The sequence below is a fragment of the Lissotriton vulgaris genome, chromosome 7 (assembly GCF_964263255.1).
Source record: "Lissotriton vulgaris chromosome 7, aLisVul1.2, whole genome shotgun sequence".
In the NCBI taxonomy this organism is placed as follows: domain Eukaryota; kingdom Metazoa; phylum Chordata; class Amphibia; order Caudata; family Salamandridae; genus Lissotriton; species Lissotriton vulgaris.
In genome coordinates this window covers 1,042,193,749-1,042,213,804 of record NC_141695.1, presented here as the reverse complement: position 1 = coordinate 1,042,213,804, position 20,056 = coordinate 1,042,193,749, and the positions used below count along the sequence as shown (strand labels likewise).

Here is a 20,056-nt window from a genome sequence, read left to right as displayed (position 1 = left end):
TCCATATTTAATATTCGATAAGAAAACTAGCTATCAATTAATACAGTATTGTTATTTGATTATTAATTAATTAACTTCCAATCCTGTATGCCTACAAACCTAGCAGTCTGCACCTAAACTGTAACTAAAAAAATATGCCATCAAATTATTAGTTAAAGTTAACAAATAATGAATTTACAAATATTAACTGATAGTTAATTCATTCTTACTTAATTAACTTCCTACCCTATACACCTACAAACCAAGCATCCCACAACTAAAATATAAGTAAAAGAAATCAGTATTCCATACATTACATAATTAAAATAAATGTAATCATTAACAATTATCAATAAATTGTTAATTAAACTTTCCTCCCTACACCTATACCCTACTAACAGCCCGCAAATAACATATGCAAATTGATCAATGTTACATAAATTACATAATAAATATGAATCATATAATTAAAAGGTATTAAATATTTCTTAATTAGTATTTCAAAATAAACTTCTCATCCTATTCCCCTACAAACCCAACAACCCACCAAGATACTATAAATTACTATTAAAAATGAATTTGAAAAAATCTAAGTCACCTAAAATTAAAAGCCACATTTGAAAAACAATAAATTACATTTATATAAACAATAGTAACACAAAATATATATATCAACTAAAACATATTACATTATTTAAAAAACAATATTTTTAACCACTATATAAGTTGAAAACATTATTAAAAATATCAATATTATTTACAACGATATTACAGCAAAAAATAATATTCTAGTCAACAATATTTCTGCATCACAATATTTGTAGGTCACCATATTATATTTCTGATATTTCTTTCCCGATGTTTGCAAATTTTGTCCAAGCACCATAAAAATAAAATGTGTTATTTGGCGTTAAAGAGACCACATGGGAGTGTTGTCTTGATAGGAAAAGGGTAAAGAAGCTGGCTTTCAAAAGGAGTCACAAAAATAAAAACATGTTACAACACAAAGAGGGAACCTAAAATGTAGTTGTATTCAAAAGTTTACAACCTCAAAGTTGTCCTTCTTAAAAAGTAATAGTCCCTGATAACACAAAGCTAAACACTCTGTCAGTGTATTACAGAAAAAATGGAAGGCAATCATTGAATTCACACGTGGTTCCTTTCTTACAGAGTGCTTCCTATGTAGTCCATTTTTCGGAGAGGACCTGCTGATTTGATGTGCTGGAGCCCCTGTGGCCCGGTCCTTAATGACACCCTAACCACAGACGGTGCTACTCCTGGGTTTAAATGTCGTCATAGGGAGAGTGTATCAGTGAATTAATTGAAGTCCATCATTTGTGTCCAACATTGTGTAGAAAGGGGATGGTTCTAGTGCCTAAAAAGGTAGCCCTATTGGTATTGCAGGAAAAGTGATATTCTACATAGTGGTTTCGATTTTTAATCTTGTTTTGGGAGGTGATGGGCTGAAGTGGAGATCTGGAGAACTTGGGGTCTGGTCTTTGATGGTACGCGAACCAGGGACTGTGTTGGTTCTGAGTTTGAATAAAATTGTGTTGAGTATGTATTGGTGAAAAACAGAAGACTGTCAATTGTCCATCTCACTCTAGGACATTCTGGAACTCCTATTTGTGGTCAAATTTCTTTCAGATCCCTATTTAGAAAATATGCTCACTAATTGTTTTGATTTGCTGTCCTGGCAAAGATTCTTCGAAGCTTTTATACTGCTGGTTAGACTTCAAATAGTTCCATTTTTTAGTTCACCCCTAACGCCTTTGTTGTATTCTTACAATGTCTATGTGTGCTTTCCCTTTAAAGATTGGTTCTATTTAGATTTGTTGTGGTGGCGGTGTTCCATGTCAGGGCTTCTGGTCAGTTACCCGTTAGCCTTGATGTGGACACCAGCATTTCTCTGTGTCTCTTAATAAACTATATTTGTAGTTTATAATATACTTTTGTGGACAGCGATACTTCCCTTACAACAGATGGCGACGATTGGTTAACGGGGGGAAAGGTGACACAGAGTGAGTTTATGAACTCAGCTGGTGGAAAGAACCACAGCTGAAATTGAATTGAAATCGAGTGGTGAGAAGACGGAAATAAATTTTGTACGCGCTGCCATTACGAAAAAAAAAAGAAAAAGTGAGGAACAGTGCCGGAGTAACCAAAGTGTGTGGTGAAGGGGCATTGAGAGAAGTGGAGCAGCGGTTGGTGTAGGGGAGCTCAAGTTGGAAGAAGATGTGCTTACTTGTTTAAAGTCGACATGAAGTAAGTTAAAGACGTCGGAAAGCAAGTTGACGGATGTTCGTGAATAACACCGATAGAAATACCTGCGTGGATTGGCAGTGCGACATTTGGAATTAAAAGTTGCTTACAGAGTGTCTCGAGAGGGAGCAAGGACAACTCGAGGTGTGTTCCATGCATGTTATGTTATGTTATGTTATGTTATGTTATGTTATGTTATGTTATGTTATGTTATACGCACTTGTATAGCGCACAGCTGCCACAACAGACATCTAAGAGTCAGGTAGACAAAAGGCAGAAGACGTCTTGCTGTACTGACGCAGAAGAAGACCGCTGGGTGAGCGGAAGGCAGCGTGAGATCGACGCGACACGCTGGAAGCGTGAGAGGTAACGTAATACGGTGGAAAACGTGGCGGCTATTTTGAAGGAAGAAAGGGTTGCCAAGCAACGCAGTAGGACAATGGATCACGGAGCTTACGAGTGACGAGTGAAACCAGAGGATCGGACTGAAGTGGCGAAACGAAAGGAGTTATCGGGACATTCAAGGATAGTAGGTGTATAAAAGGAGAGGTACAGTCACCATTCGAGGGAGAATTGACGTATCGACAGAGGAGAGTGGATTAAATTGAAAACAAGTAGCAAGACTGTGTTTTAACATGAGTTGGAAGCTTATTTATTTGCAAATCTAAAGTTTGTGTATCTTTCATCATTTAATTTGCAGTTCATTAAGGAGAGGTTTGTAATAGTAAGAGTGGTTGGTTTCAAAAGAGTGTAATGGAGGGCCAAAATGTGATAATGCCTCCATTATTCTTGCAGCAGAGTGGGTATCCACCAATAGAATGGGATGAATGGATCGAAATTTTTGAAAACTAAATTGAAGCATTGGATGGAAAGGACTTCAGCGCGGCAAGGAAGAAGGCGTTATTATTGAGTACTCTAGGGAAAGAAGGGCAGCATTCATTAAAAATGTTACCGGTTGGGAAAAATGCAGAGGGTAGAGTGATAACGAATGTATATTTAGAGGCAAAGGCCCGTTTAAAAAAACAGTATTGGAAGGAGGTGAATATAGTGATGGCAAGACATAAGTTCTATACGCAGCCTCAAAGACAGGATGAGTCAGTTGATCAATTTGTAACTCGTTTGAGGGGGTTGTCATTGAAATGCAATTTTGGAGATATCAGAGATGAAATGATAAGGGATCAACTGATCGTGCAGTGCAAGAATAAGAAAATGCAGGAGAAACTGTGGGCTGCGAAGAACCCTTCGGTTCAGATTGCAATTGATATTGCGAAGGTCGTGGAATAGTGTAGTGCATGTATGAGAGAGATGGACCGAAAAGAGAGTTTGAATGAGAATGTGTCTTGTGTGGAGCAGGAAGAAGCAGTTGCTGCGGTAGACAGAAAGAAGAGTAATGTGAGGGGAGTAGTAGGAAGTATTATGGTACTGCTTTGATATTTTGATATTTGATATTTATTGGCTTTTGTAAAGCGCTGCTATCGCTCCGGAGGGAGCATCTTGGCGCTGAGCACACAGCAGATCTACTATGGGTAGCATGAATCAGATCAGATGGCTGCGAGAACTGAGGAGTCCGATTGAGAATAAATCCAGGTCTTCAGGGATTTCCTGAAGAGGCTTTCTGAGGGGACGTGCCTAAGATTGGGGGGGAGGCGGTTCCATGCCTTAGCAGCAAGAAATGAAAAGGTCTTTCCGCCCTTGGTTTTTAATTTTATTCGAGGTTCAGAGATTAAATTAGCGCCTGATGACCTCAAGCAGCGGGTTGGAATATAACGCTGAAAGCGCTTGATCAGATAAGATGGACCCGTACACTTGTTGGCTTTGAAGACAGTGACTAAAAGCTTGAACAAGATTCTCTTATGGAGGGGCAGCCAATGTAGTGTGTTAAGGGCTGCAGAGGCCGAAGACCTGCGGGGGAGTTTCAGGACGAGCCTAGCCGCTGCGTGTTGTACACTTTGTAATTTTTTAAGAGAGGACTTCTTAATGCCTGCTAGGAGGCCGTTACAGTAATCCAGCCGGGAAAGAATGAGCGCAACCGCGACTGATTTCCTGGCTGAAATAGGCAAAAAATTAAAGAATTTCTTTAATTGCCTGATTAGGCTGAAACAGCGCCCTGCGGTAATACGCACATGCTCATCGAAGCTGAGGGAAGCGTCGAATTGAACTCCCAAATTGCGGGCTGAAACAACCGCGCTTGGTGGTGCTTCGGAGTTATGAGGCCACCACTCTTTAGGGGAAAAGAGTGTACCTTTACCGAGGGGTATTATTTCGGTTTTGGCGCTGTTGCATTTTAGATGATTCAGATTAAGCCAGGAAAAGACTTCTGACAGGCAATTTTGAAATCTGATGGCAGCATCAGGGAGTCTTTTGTCGATAGTGACGACGAGCTGAGTGTCGTCGGCGTAGGATGTCACAAGAATCCCATGTGACTCAATCAACGTGAGGAGGGGGGCCATGTATACATTAAAAAAGAGAGGGCTCACGATTGAACCCTGGGGCACACCTGAGATGGTGGAACGTTCGCCAGAAAGATAAGGGCCTAAGGAAACCGTTTGAGAGCGGTTGGACAGAAATGAAATTATCCAAGCAAGCGCGGAGCCCGAGACACCAATCCCACGCATTCTATTGATAAGAATAGCATGTGAGATGGTGTCGAAGGCCGCGGTTAAGTCGAGCAGGATGAGGACAGCCTGCCTGCCCTCATCCTGCAAGAACTTGATGGTGTCTGATAACTCAATCAAGGCGGTTTCTGTAGAATGGCCAGGGCGGAAGCCGGATTGCTGTGGGTGCAGGATGCGATTTTCTTCCACAAAGTGTTTTAGTTCCTCATGGACTAATTGCTCGGTGATTTTGCCTAGCGCTGGGAGAAGGGAAATTGGGCGCATATTAGACAAATCAGTAGGGGATTTATTTTGCTTTTTCATAAGTGGCTTGACTATGGCCTTCTTCCAGTCAGCGGGAACAATACCGGAGTAGAGAGATTGGTTCACAATAGCATTGATCAGAGGGTTGACGGCCTCGATGAGGTGGTGTAAGATGACTGGGGGGCAAGAGTCCGTAGGGGCACCTGATTTACAGGCAAGAATAGCTTTTTGCGTTTGCTGAAGGGAAACTGCTGTAAATTGATTTAGTAGGGGAGTGGTAGTATCGGGTTCTTGGGTTGGAGGGGGTAGGGAGGGGAAGTCCTTATGGATATTGTTAATTTTCTCCTCAAAGAAATCAGCGATTTAGTCGCAGAGAGTTTGTGAGGGGGGAATTTCAAGTGCCAGAGCCTTGGGGTGAGTGAAGGATTTTACGATGTTGAAAATCGTTTGTTGTTTCTGTTTAGCTGAGTCTATTGCTAGAGTGAAGAATGCCGTTTTTGCCTTTTTTATATTGGAAAGATATTGTTTTCTCTGAAGGATGTATAAGGATCTGGCAGTAGGGTCGTAGGTTTTTCTCCATTTTCTCTCCATAAGCCTACACTTAAGGTGGCAGTCAGTGAGGGCTGGAGTATACCAGGGGGCATTGGGCTTCTTTTTACCTCGAGCTGGTTTTTGAGTGGCAGATATTGAATTGGCAGAGACCATTTTGTCAATCCACTGATGAAAATTTATGGAGTCTAGTGAAGCATCACCCATAATGGGAGGGGGGGGGACAGCCGGTTGGGGGTTGAGTTTGATGCACTCAGCTACCTTTTTCCAATTAACGGGAAAGGAGGTGTGAGAGTGTTTAGTAGGGGGAGGGAGCAGGGTTTTGGTTTTAATGGAAAAAGGAATGAGACAGTGATCTGTCCATATTTGTGGTAAGGGAGGAGAAACATCTAAAGAGACCAGGTTTGTGCAAATGCCGTCCAGGGTGTGCCCGGCACAATGCGTGGGAAGGGAGACTAATTGGGAGAGCCCAAAAATCTCAAGGGAGTGGCAGAAATTAAGAGTGTATGGGTCAGTACAGGATTCCAAATGAAGATTGAGATCCCCTAGGAGGGTGAAGGAGGGGTAGTGGGTGAGGAGGGCTGCCAGAGTCTCATCAAGGGAGTCCAAGAATGAAGTGGCATTTCCAGGGGGGCGGTAGACAAGTCCTCCGGGGAAAGCGGAGGAAGAGCTAATTTGTATAACAAACCCCAGGGATTCACAATCCTTAAAGGCGGCCAGATCGAATGTATGGCACTTGATTGATTTCTTTACAATGATGGCCAGCCCACCTCCCCGACCAGTGGGTCTGTCCTGCCTGAAGATGGTGAAATCAGGAGGGAGGGCGGTTGCAAGATCAGGGTTGGAAGCATCATGCAACCAGGATTCGGTGATGAATAGGGCATCAAGATCGGCTGATACAATAAGGTCATGGATGTCTTGTCCATGACATGCTAAGGATCTGGCGTTAATGAGGCCACTATTGAAAGAGGTTGTCTCAAGGCGAGTAGGAGGGGAAAGGGGAGGAATAGGGCTGACGGAACAAGAGGATGACCAACCACATGAATGACAGAAAAAAGGGCCCCTGGGGTGGTCTAAAAAGGAGTAAACATGACAAGAGGGACTAGGTAAGGTAGGACGCATTGAAAGCAATGCAGAAGAATCGTACCTGAGGACTGGGAGTGTGGGAGCAGCATGGCCCACGCCCGGCGCGAACCTGGCGCGGACGGGCGCAGACGGGCTTGGCTTAGGCGCGGCTTCGGCGCGCAACCGGCGCGCCCGCTGCGCCAGCCCGCTGCGCCGTCTGGCCGGTCTGCACATGATATAGGGAGAAAAGGGGGCGGGAGTATGGCGCGACTAGAGCGCTCTCCCTGCCTCCCTCAAGATGGCGCCCACCGTCGTCGATAATCGGCAAGGCGGCGGTGCCGAAAATGGGCTTGTGAAATGTGTCAGCGGTGTTAGAGTGCCTAGTAGATATTTCCCCTTAACTCTGGTAAGCCCCCAGATATGACACAGGGATTAAAAACAATTTGCATACAAAACGTTCCAGTGCAATTTTAAAAAGAGAGAATGCGCTTTTCAATTAACAACTTGCAAAGATTCACAACGCAGCTCGCAGCCCCAGTTGCCTCACCGGGGAGAGCTACTGTAGGGCACCGAGCGCGGGGAAAAGGCGGATTAAGTATTCCAGGGGGGCGGGAGTATGGCGCGACTAGAGCGCTCTCCCTGCCTCCCTCAAGATGGCGCCCACCGTCGTCGATAATTGGCAAGGCGGCGGTGCCGAAAATGGGCTTGTGAAATGTGTCAGCGGTGTTAGAGTGCCTAGTAGATATTTCCCCTTAACTCTGGTAAGCCCCCAGATATGACACAGGGATTAAAAACAATTTGCATACAAAACGTTCCAGTGCAATTTTAAAAAGAGAGAATGCGCTTTTCAATTAACAACTTGCAAAGATTCACAACGTAGCTCGCAGCCCCAGTTGCCTCACCGGGGAGAGCTACTGTAGGGCTTCCAGCAATCAAGAACAGTACAGGAGCACGGAGAGAATGTGCACAAGGTGTGGCAGTACTGATCACACGGCTGAGTATAAGAAGTGTTTTGCACTGGATAAAGAATGTAAAAAGTGTGGGAGAAGAGGACATTTTTACAAGATGTGCAAGTTTGGGAACAAAGGGAAGGTAGCTGTTGTGAATGATGAAAGAGTCTGTGTGAATCCAGATGGTGGAGTTGATGGAGCAAAGAAAATTTTGTGTTTAAGTGATGAAGAATTGGATACGGAGCCAGGGAGAAGAATGAGACCCAAGGTGGTGTTTGTAATTGAGGGGAAGGAGACTGAGTTGATGGTGGATTAGGGTTCATTTTGGACCATTATCCCAGAGTGTATGTTTCGTGAGAAGTGACCAGAGACAACGTTGAGAGAAAAGGATATAAATCCGAGTGGGTACCAGGGTGAGAGGATTGACATAATTGGGTACATGCTTACCGAAATAATATTTAAGACCAGATCAGTGAAGGGAAAGGTTTATGTAGCCCAATCTGGACCACCGATATTAGGATTGGGACACCAGTATGATCTTCATATAATTATAAATCCTAGAGCGAAGGATCTAGTTATGGTGTTAGATGAGATATCCACGGATTCCATTGTTGAAAGGATGAAAGATTTATCCAAAGAAGAAATTGGGGAACTTAAAGGGTATGTGCACCGAATCATGCTCAGACCGGATGCTGTTCCCATGCAGCACAAAGTCAGGAAGGTAGCCATAATAGCCAGAAGTGAGGTGAAGAGAATGTTGTGCGAGATGCTGGAGCAAGGAGGAATCAAGCAAATTGAGACTTCAAATTGGATTTCGCCCGTTGTTATCACGACGAAATCGGATGGAAAATACAGGTTTTGTGTGGATTTGCGCTCGTTAAATCAGAATATAGTTGTAGATAGTTTCCTCTTACCTAATATTAATGAGTTGATTCTGTTATTAAAGGGAGAAAGTTTTTTCTCAAAGTTAAATTTACGTAGCGCGTACCATCAGATTAGTTTGCATGAAGAGTCGAAGTCTTTGACAGCGTTTATAACATCAGAGGGTATTTTCCAATTCACTCGTATGCCGTTCGGGCTAGCATCTGCTGCTGGAGTGTTTCAGCGGATGATGGGATAAGTTTTAGCAGGGATAAAAAATGTTGTGTACTTTCAAGACAATGTTTTGTTATTTGGTGAGACTATTGGGGAGCACAATGTTATCCTTAATGAGGTTTTACACAAAATGGAGAGTGCTGGATTAACGTTAAAAAAAGAAAAGTGTAAGTTTGCTGTGGAGGAGGTAGAGTATTTGGGTTACACGTTGTCAGCAGAAGGTGTAAGACCAAAACGTGACTTGTTGGAATCAATAAGAAGAGCACCAGTCGACAAGTATCAGTTAAGATCTTTTTGAGGTCTTATAGAATATTACGCAAAATTTGTAAGAAATTTTGCAGACAAGACAGAGAACATAAGAGTGTTGCTTAGGAAGGGATTTAGGTTCGTGTGGGGTGTTGAACAGGAGAAAGCGTTTAAAGATATAAAAAAAGAGATATGTGATGCAAAGATTTTGACGCCTTTTGACACAAAATTGGAGTCTGTCTTGTCTGTGGATGCAAGTGCAGTAGGGTTAGGTGCAGTGTTGGCACAGGTACACTCTTCAGGTGTGAAAACAGTGGCGTTTGCGTCAAGGTCACATACAGTTTCGGAAAGGAACTACTCGATCATTGAGAGAGAGGCACTGGCAGCTGCATGGGGTTGCGAGTATTTTAGGATGTATCTGTGGGGGTTCCATTTCAGGTTGCAGACAGATCATAAACCCTTAATAAGGATCTTGTCTCCAGGTGGCGCAGGAAAGGGTTCGGCAAGGTTAGCAAGGCTTGCTCCAAGGATGCAAGAATTTTTGTATAAGATAGATTATGTTCCTGGTTGGAGGAATAATCAAGCAGATGGACTGTCGAGACTTCCCTTACCATGGGAGGAGGTGGATCAGTCGGTAGTGGAGTCGTTATCAAGTGAAGGCTCAGTTGCAGCTGTTGAAGATGTTCTGGATTTGTGTTCTGGTGCAATAGGGAGGACGCAGTGGAATGAGTGTATGGTGAAGGATGCCATGATGCGCAGTGTTAAGGAACTTATTGTAAAAGGTAACAGACGTGAAAGCACTCTAGAAGTGGCAGTTAGACCGTATGCAAAAGTGTTGGATGAGTTGTCCATTTATGATAAGGAAGGAAACGTTGTGATGAAAGATGATAAGTTCCTTCCTCTGCATGATTTCAGATTTTTGTTGTTCAAGTTGGCGCATGAGGGTCATCTGGGTCAGTCACTTACCAAGAAGAGATTGAGGGAATATTTTTGGTGGCCCGCGATGGACCAACAGGTTTCGGAATGGGTTGAGAGGTGTGTGGATTGTTTGGAGTGCGAGAAGAGGTTAAAAGTGGGTAGCAATTCGAATCATGGTACAATTGAGGATCCTGAGTCACCTTGGCACACAGTATGTATGGATTTTATTGGACCGTTTAGTGGTCTTAATGCAGATTTAAAGTTTGCTTTAGTGTTGATAAATGTTACATCGAAATGGCTGATTGTTAAGTTTTGTAGGGAAATAACTACTAAATCTACCATTAGTCTGTTGATCGAAATTTTTAGGGAAGAAGGATTCCCAGTGAAATTAATAACAGATAATGGTACACAATTGACGTCTGAAGTGATGGTAAAGTTTTTGAAAAATTGTGGAATTGTTCATTGTAGGACGTCATTATATAATCCACAAGGGAATGTTATCACGGAGAGGGTGAACAGAATGGTGAAGGGTGCAATCCAGATGGCTTGTTCGAGTGGTGGTGTGGTGAAGGATATGGTTGAGGATTTAGGGCCTCATTATGATGGAAGATTTTCCGCCTCCTCCGGGCCGGGGGAAGCCACCTCCGGCCCGGAGGAGGCGGAAAATCCTCTGCGGACTCACCAAAGACCCACCGCCGCATTACGATGGCTGGTGGGTCTTGGTTACTGTCCGCTGCTTTTCCACCGTGGTCGGATTACAACCGCGGTGGAAAAGCTCTCATTTGGCTGGCAGTGTCTATCAGACACCGCCAGCCAAATTAGGAAGCATTTGTAAACATGCTTTTCCGTGGCGGTTTTTCCGCCGTGGAAAAGCATGTGTACTTTTGATTTTGGGGGCCCGTTGCGGCCCCCCAGGGTGTTGGCGGGTGGGCGGTGCACATGGGGGGTACCTATGGTACCCCCCAGCATTTACTTGCACAAAGCGGCAGGCACCACGTGGTGCCTGCCGCTTTGTGCATGTAAATGTTAAACATGCACTTTTAACATTGCGGTGGGTGCTGCTTGAAGCAGCACCCGCCGCAATGTTAAATATCCAGGATGTGACCGCCAGGGTGGCGGTCACATCCTAATCGCACATGAGGGAACGCCGCAGCCCATGCGGACGTTCCCTCATCTTCTGGGGTCGCGGACGGACGCAAGTCCGTCCGCGATCCTAATGAGGCCCTTAGTGTGGGCTTATCGCACAACAGAAAATTATTCTTCAGGGAAGATTCCTTTTAATATGATGAGGGGACGGGTGGCTGGGACAAAGCTAATTCCAGCTTGGATGAAGGATTGCATTGGTTTGGCTAATTTGAGTGGGGCTAGCACGAGTGGGAGTGAAGTCCTGCGTGGGAGGAACAATATTTCAGTAAATGATTTGGTAAAAGTGAAACCAGGACGTGTTGGTGGTGGTCTTACGAAATTTTGAGGACCATTTAAGGTGAAATCTGTTCATGATAGATTTGTAACTTTGTGTAATGGGGAGCATTGGAATCTAAGGAGGGTGGCTTTGTATGAGAAGCATGAAGGGAATGGGAGAAAGGAAAACGATATGAGGGGAAACGATGTTGAACGTGTTTTGATCTTGATGTTGATGTAAATGATTCTAATCGGAGGGCCAGGAGACCTTCAGCATATTTGCAAGATTATTTCTGTGATGATGCTTAATTTTTTTTGTTTACGTTTAGTTTAATTTTTTCCTCGTTTCCTTTGTAACTCTCTTGTTCTAGGTGTTAGATTAGTGAAGGGAAGAGGATATTTTGTATTCTTACAATGTCTATGTGTGCTTTCCCTTTAAAGATTGGTTCTATTTAGATTTGTTGTGGTGGCGGTGTTCCATGTCAGGGCTTCTGGTCAGTTACCCGTTAGCCTTGATGTGGACACCAGCATTTCTCTGTGTCTCTTAATAAACTATATTTGTAGTTTATAATATACTTTGTGGACAGCGATACTTCCCCTACAACAGGCTTCAATGGCTCTGTTAAAAAGAGAGGCAATCCACTGCACAAGATACTTCTCTGGCCTCTCCCTTAACTGGCAAAGTGAAGCCTTAAGGAGTTTTATCTTGTGTTTGTAAGGACAAAGGTCCATTGCAACCTTCACAGATGTGATAGGCCCATTAAAGTACACAAATACTGAAGACTTCCAGCTCTCCCAACCTGGAGCACCCACTCAACACACTTAACTTCTTCTAACAGCATTAGGATTGAAAACCGAGGCTAATCAGGCGAGGACCACCAGTTCTAGCAAGAACACCCTAGGCTGCAACACAGCAATTCGTAGCATCAAGAGACATTACATGGTGTCCTATACCCATACATTCTCAGCAAAGGGTGGACATAGACCAGGGTATTTGGGTCTTTTAGGGCGGACAAAGGATCATCTGTTTGGGCCTCTGCAGGCAAAAAAGACCTAATAGCCAGAAATACTACCCCTCCAGTAAACCACTTACATGGTGTGCCTCATTGAATCACACTGCTGTCATGTCTGCTCTCATCCCCAGATGATGTAAGCACACATACCAGAACAACTCACCAGACACCTAAAACCTCACCCACACTCCACTTACTAGCACACACACTGTAGAGTAAAAACCCTCCAACTCGCACCCAATGCACACTCTTCAGCCATCCATACATCTGATGTAGCTGACAAGGTCACAGAACACAACAGAGAGATTGTTAGAAATGGGATTTCTGGTTGGCTATGGCTTGCGCCAAAGCCAGGCAGAAACCACCATTCCTAAGGTTGTTGGCTAGCGGTGGGATATGGACTTGTGTTTGCGCAGTACCACAGCGACAAATGGCCCCACTACAAAACTCTGCAGTTTTAGATAGTCACATGAAAGGGGATTATTGTTTTTAAGTTTGCTAAAAATGTCATTTCTGTTGAAATGTGTTTTCTGGATTCACCAGAAGGGTGGGATGCAGTGGTGGCAGCGAAAATGTGTCCAGTGTGTGTGTTCCCTGTCCCTTTTCCTGGAGTAATGGTACCTGTGTCACGTGTGGTCAGGTTGAGAAATCAGGGGCGGTAGAAACTGCCTTACCAGTCTGGGGGGGGGGGTGTGTGTGGATGAATGGTGTGAGTTCTCTGGATGGGGAGCTTGCTGAATACTTGTGTACTCTTGTTTTGCTTAGATACCTAAGTCCTGTGTGTTGAACTTTTCCCAAGAACGTCTGCAGAAGTGGAACCTGCTTTTGATTTCTGTGGTCTGTTTAGAGACAGAATTTTGGAGTTGGTAAGGCTCTGGGAGGAGAGAGGCATAGGGGATGGAGTGATTCCAAAAGGAGTGGCTGAGGTGTCTTCCAGCCCAGTGTGGTGGAAGAGGTTCAGTGTAGCCCAGCTAGGTCTCGGTGTAGGGGCTCACGTCCTGTCTCAAGAGGAGAAGAAGTGGGTGGGACTGCGTGTCTCCAGGTGCCCGAAACACAGTGTCAGGGCCTGGAATGTTTCTGAAGGCAACGTCAGGTCGGGGGCCTAGCTGTACCAATAGGTCATTTGAGGAAGATCTCCCAGAGTGTTTGAAGAATGTGGAACATCAGTGAACAGGGTTTCAGTAGTTCTGGTGTCTGGCAGTACCACTCCAGTTGGGAGTGTGGAGAATTCTGGAAGTGGGGCAGAGGGCGTCTGACCCCTGTGCATCCGGTGAATGTGGACTCCAGGTGGGAGAGTTGTGTTCTGGAGGGTGCTTCAGAAGTAGAGGTAGGGTGGGGCATTCTTGCCCGTGACCTCTGGTCAGCCTGAGGGTGCGTACCCTAGGTTGAACGATCAGTGGTAGTTTGGAACTACACTGAGAAAGGGAGTGGAGAGTGGCTAGTGTAGGCCAGGGGTTACTATCCCCCACTCTGTGGATTGGCAGTGACCAGTGGTATCTGGGTGGCATAGGGCCTGGTCCTAGCCGTGGACAACTAAGGAGTACCAGTGGGGTAGCCTAGTCGGGCCTGGTTTTTTTTTAAGTATGTGCTTGTCTTATGGATCAACGTGGCGTAGAACTGGAGGTTGTCCCTGCAGTGCGGGCCCGTGTCCGTGTTCTATCGCCCAAAGCAGGGAAGTCCATCACAGTGGTGATTGGCCTACCCTGCGTTTTGGCTGGAAGGGGGTTGTGTTGGACTTGGCCCTTCTGGCAGGTTCACCCCATAACTTTTTGCCTGGTGTTATTAAATAATGATAGTGATGTCTTGGTCTCTGCGCACTTTCATTGTGTCCCAGTGGAAAGTGTATGCGCACTCTGAGTGCGTGTAGTGCGTTTGGCCTGCCCTCCCATAGGAATGCATGGGGAATGTATGTGTCCCTGGTAGTTCCTGATGCGTGGGGTGTGCAGGCTCGAGTCTGGTATGTGCCCTGCCCCTGGACTGCTGATGTCCTGCACTACTGAAGGACTTTGTTGCTTTCTTTTAGGACCCCGGAGATGGGCCTTGCTTATAGCGCCTGGGAACACTTTATCTTGCTTATAGCGCCTGGGAGCGCTTTATTCTGCCTCTAGCGCTTTATTTTCCCTTTCGCGGCTGCCCACGCCGCGTATTGCCGTGTGTCTGCCCCTTTGTTTGACCCCTGACGGGTGCCCACCCCACCAGGGGCATTGCTGGAATTAATTATTAATTTAATTGCAACGGGAGCCCACCCCGTGCTTTGGCGTTGAAATTGTAGCGCTGACCTGGGCAGCGCGACCGGAGCCAGGGGGCTCGTCAGTAGGGCTGCGCTGCCATTGGCTGCCCCAAAGAAGAGTTTCCGCGGTCGACATTGGTTCCCCTGCGGGAGGCTCGTCAGTAGGGCCGTGCTGGGATTGGCCCAGGCGCCCCTGATCCTCCCGAAGGTCGCGCCGCGATTGGCTGCCCGCCCCGCCACGTGACAGGGAAGAAGCCGGCAGAGAAAAATGGCCGGATGCTGCCCGGGGCTCCCGTGAGCTGTTGGGAGCCCCGGTGGTCCAGCAGAGAGCAGGAGTCCCTGAGAGGAGGAGAGGACCCCCTGCTGGAACTGCTGCGTTGAGAGGAGGCAGCGGGACGCTGCTGCTCCGCCGAAGGCAGCACAGACCGAGAGGAGGATCTAAACTGGACCGGAGTCCTGCCCCTCCCAGAGCGAGTGAGTGAGGGCTCGAGGGGGGGGCGGGGTGGTGCCGGCCAAGGCCCCGAGAGGCCCATGCTGTTATTAGCCCCCCCCCCCCTGGTTGTTGCAGGGCCAGAGGGTCCCGTGAGCATTTCTAGGCCCCACCGTGGTACCGAGGCCGTAGTTAACCTGGCAGCTGCCCGGATAGCTATTGGGCAGCTGCACCATGGCCAGAATTGGTTACCTGGGCCCTGAGAGGCCCATGCCTTGTTGTTGGCGGCATTTCACTGGGTAAAGTGGCCCCGGTTGGCAGCAGGCTGCTCCCCCACGTTGTCAGCATTTCTTTAGAGCCCCCGAGGCTCTAACAGTTTACGCAGTTTTGGTTCCTGAGGGGCTAGTGAAAGCCCCTGGCGCAATTTGTTTCCCAGCTGCCCAACAATTAGTGGGCAGCTGTACCGTTTAGGTTTCTTTCTTTTAGGGACATGTACTCTGGACTTTAGGAGTGAGGCGCACTCCTTCATCCCTACCCTGGCCTTCCCCCAGCTGCGCAGCACTTAGTGCCAGCTGCAGCATTTAGGCCCTGTTCTGTCCCTGTCCCCAGCTGCCCAGCAAGTAGTGGGCAGCTGCTACGTTTAGGTTTTGACGCAGTGGCGCAACCTGGACTTTGATGTAAGTTGTGTGCTAATGTGAATTCTGCGAATTGTTCTTTGCTACACCTCTGAATGTGTTTTTGATGCATCATGTGCCTTGTTCTTACACCTCTGAATGTGTTGTTTATGCATCATGTGTTCTCCTGTGCTGCACCTCTGAATGTGTTGTAGATACATCATGTGCCTTGTTCTTACACCTCTGAATGTGTTGTTAATGCATCATGTGTTTCTCCTGCACCTCTGAATGTGTTTTGATGCGTCATGTGCCTTGTTCCTTACACCACTGAATGTATGTTTATACATCATGTGTCTTTCTTTCCTACACCTCTGAATGTTCTATGCATCATGTGTGAAGCTTCTGATTGTTAAACGTTCTAAGTGCTAGTTCTACTAAGTGCATACTCCTGACAGTGGTCCTGTGGCCCTGTCCTGTACATAATCCCCTGTAAATTCTGCCCGTGCCTGCTGGCACATTGTAAAGTGTGTGTTTCTATCTAATGTGTTTCGCAATACAAAGGCTATTTCTACATATACCTTGTATGGAGTTCCGTTTGTGGGGGGCCTTGGATGTTGTTGCTGGTGGGTGCGTGCGCAAATGCTTTACACATCGCCTCTGAGATAAGCCTGACTGCTTGTGCCAAGCTACCAAGAGGGTGAGCAGGGGTTATCTTGGCGGGTGACTTCCTTATCCTACCTTAGGAATGGTGGTTTCTGCCTGGCTTTGGCAAAAGCTTTAGCCATCCAGAAATCCCATTTCTAACAGAGATGCACTCTAGATCAAAGCAACTTAGCTCACACTCGACTCCATCACATCCTTGAAGTGCTCAACCCAGGTGGCTAACATATTCAATGCATAAACCACACACAAAAGCCAAGGGGCGGACTTACATCATCCACAAATACGTTTGAAACTCCTTAGCACACGTTTAGTAAATTATATTCAATCTTATACATGTGTTTTCACCATACAGTTCACATAAAATTAGATTCTCAATCCTTTTGTTCAGGTTTTGAAGCTTTATTTTCAGGAGACGTCACAGCCAACACGTGTTTCGTCGGTTTGGGGAATGTAACCCCCGACTTTCTCAAGGCTGTTAAAAAATAGGTAATGACGTTGCATTACTTTACTGCTATTTATAACAGTTTTCCAACAGTCTTTTAATCATTCTTTTGTGACTAATAAAGATATAGTGGTGGTGTGAAAATCCATTTGAACTCTTAGTGCATAGTTTAAAAAAAACAAAAAAAAAACAAAGTATTTACATTTTGTGCGAATTGTTGAATCCTTAACAATTAAAAAGTTATGAGCCCATTTAGTGAAATGGAGAGACCGGTGAGAGTGTGCTTAGCATTGTTTCGGGGACAGCATGCAAGTTCTTTTAAAGTTCATTTGTGAATGGTATCTGTGTTTTTATAATAAAGGTAGTGGGTTCATGCATATTTAAGAACCATGCACCTGGTACCTATTCTCCACTCTTTCCGTAGATCTGGATGGAAAAAATGTTGAGGGGTGGGTTGTCAGAACCAGTTTGCCTCAGTTGACACTGTATTTAGGATACTCTATTTAGTTCATATAATAAAGATAGGCAATACTCACATATTTTGAGGTGATAATTCCAACCCTCAGTGGGGTTCTTGTAAAGATGAGGAAAATAAAACTGAATTTTCTTCCCAGCGTTGACCAAGATGTTGGTTCAATCTCGGTGAGCTGTGAATAATGTGTTATGTTTAGTGTCAGTTAAATTGTGACACATTTACTAGTTTTGAGCTATTTTAACTATTTAGACCTCTCTTATGCAATTTTTTAAGCGTTAGTTTTATGTCACGCTAAAGGGTATTTAACAGTACTATGGTTGCATTAGAAGGAATAGGGTGTTCTCTTAATTAGTAGTGCTCCCCATATTATGCCCTTGTGTTTTTTTATTGTTACTTCGATTTTGGGTTTATATTTCAAGATTGAGGTTAGCCATACTCTGCTGTACTATTTTTACGAAAAAGTGCTCCCCATATTGTTCCCGTGTTGTTCCCTTTGGTTAGAACACATTTCTGGCTCATGTAATCATTCGTGCTAATATTCGCCACCTCCTCCGTCGTTACGCGGAGTCTGCGTGTTCTAATCTTATAGCCGATATATTTTCTCTTACCTTATTGCCGTGTTCTTGATCGGGAGAAAATAAGTCCCGTCTGCTCCGTATACGTTGCAGTACTAGTACGATTGTTTGGCGGCATATATTTAAATCGGAAATGAAACCCTTCGGTCAGCCCCTTTCACTTCCGGGTCGTCTGTTGTTGTGTAGCCGATCTGTCCCTCGGTTTCTTGTTTGTCACTTGGGCGGCCATATTGGACTACCCACTATGTATACTAAAGATGGCCCTTTGACTATATCTAGTTACTGCTTCAATGGATATTCGGTTTTTATTCGTTAAACTCGATACACGTCATCGTTTACGTATTTAGATTACTATTATTAGTAATTGGAAATTTATTTTTTGGTTTTTCCGAAAATTTAAAACCATGCAAAACGAATGGATATTTTAATATTATCAGATGATTTGTAGAATCGGGTATTAATATGATCAGGAATGTATTATAATCACAGTCAATTCTTGCCTGTATCTACTACCCGTGATTTGTGTGTTCGTGGCTCTTCCTGTCATTGGTGAAATCCGTTGCACAAGTGTTTAGGGTTTCGAATTCATGACAATCGACTATATCATATAGTGCTCCCCATTGCATACGTGTTCTATGTAGATCTCGTGTTCACTATTAAAAAATATAATTTAAGTTTGGGCCAGTCTCTATACTATCGCATTTCTCCATCCCAAATGAGCTCAGGACATTATTTTGGCCATTAAGTGGCCCATTTCCATGATCAAAATACAGGCATGCAATACAGTTTAATTCCTGCTCACGTATATTACTGAAAACTTGTCTACATACATACAAGTTTTCCCTTTACTTTTTACATATATACAAGTTTTCCCTATCAATACAGTCTGTCCTCCTGTTCTACAGATATATGGTCTTAATGTACTTATGTGCCTAAAAAGTAATGTAGCTCATGGTCTATGTTGAGGCCTAGTTCCACACTTTGAAGTGTCATTATCCAGGTGGCCTCTCTCCTTCGTAGAGCTAATTCTCTATTTCCCCCTCTGGGGTGGACAGGTACATGTTCAATTCCAAAATACTGGAAGGAATGACTATGTGTTTGTGCAGGACAAATGGACATATGTGCTGCCACTGGGTAGCGCATGTCCCCTTGTTTTACTGCCCTGATATGTTCATTTATTCTGTCTTTCAATAGTCTCTTTGTACTTCCTATGTATCTTTTGCCGCATTTGCAATCTAGGGCGTATACTACATACTTGCTGCAACAGTTAATTGTGGTATAAATTTGATATTCCTTATTGTTTGGCCCCTTGAATCTTTTCATCTTTTTGTAAGCCCATTTACAAGCCACACATATTCCACAGCTAAAGAAGCCTGGGTCCGTCAACCAGGTTCTCTTTGCCTGCCTTGTAGGGTAGCTTGGGCTCAATATGTTTCTCAGTGTTTTCCCTTTCCTGTAGGTAAGTGTTGCTCTGTCAGTTATGTGTTTACTCAATGTGTTGTCATTGCTGAGTAGATGCCAGTGTTTGTTTAGACTTTTTCGTAAGACAGTTGCCCAGTTGTTATAACCCGTCACCAGTCTGATCTTCTCCTGTGTGTTAGTTTGTTTGGGCTTCTCTTTTAAGGTGTCTATTCTGGCTAGTTTGTTTATTCTATTCTCTGCTATCTGCAGTTCTTTGTGTTTGTATCCTCTCTTTGTAAATCTCTTAATTACTCCCCTTTTCTGTGTTTCAAACTCTGCGTCTATGCTGCAATTGCGGCGTGTTCTGACTAGTTCCCCATAAGGGATCGCCTTCTTCTGATGTTCTGGGTGAGCGCTAGTCGCATGTAGTAAGGAGTTACAGGCTGTGCTTTTACGATATAGTCTACTTTGGATTGTTTTATTCTCAATAAAGAATTCAACATCCAAAAATGGTAGTCTGACGTTACTGTGTTCCATGGTGAATCTAATGTTGTGATCATTGTCATTAAGGTATAAGTAGAATTCTTGCAGTTTTTCTGGTGTTCCTGTCCAGATCATAAAACAATCGTCAATGTATCTTCCCCAATATAGGATTTCTTTATTCCATTCTGAGGCTGGTGGACCCCAGATTCTCGTTTCCTCAAACCTTCCCATCACTAGGTTGGCATATGAGGGCGAAAACCTGGAGCCCATCGCCACTCCTTGCTTTTGCCTGTACCATTGGTCTTTAAAAAGGAATATGTTATTGTCCAGAATTGTTTCAATCATCTCTAAAATCATCTCCGTGTGTGACCATGCACTGGCAGGTCTTCTGTTAAGCATGTGTTTAA

General features: G+C 44.6%; 1 protein-coding gene across 2 annotated transcripts in view; it reads right to left on the bottom strand.

Annotated features, from left to right (window-relative positions):
• Positions 1-20,056, bottom strand: part of LOC147702896 (neuropeptide Y receptor type 6-like) — a 411,642-nt gene that overhangs the window by 174,158 nt on the left and 217,428 nt on the right. The gene's annotated exons all lie outside the window — the stretch shown is intronic.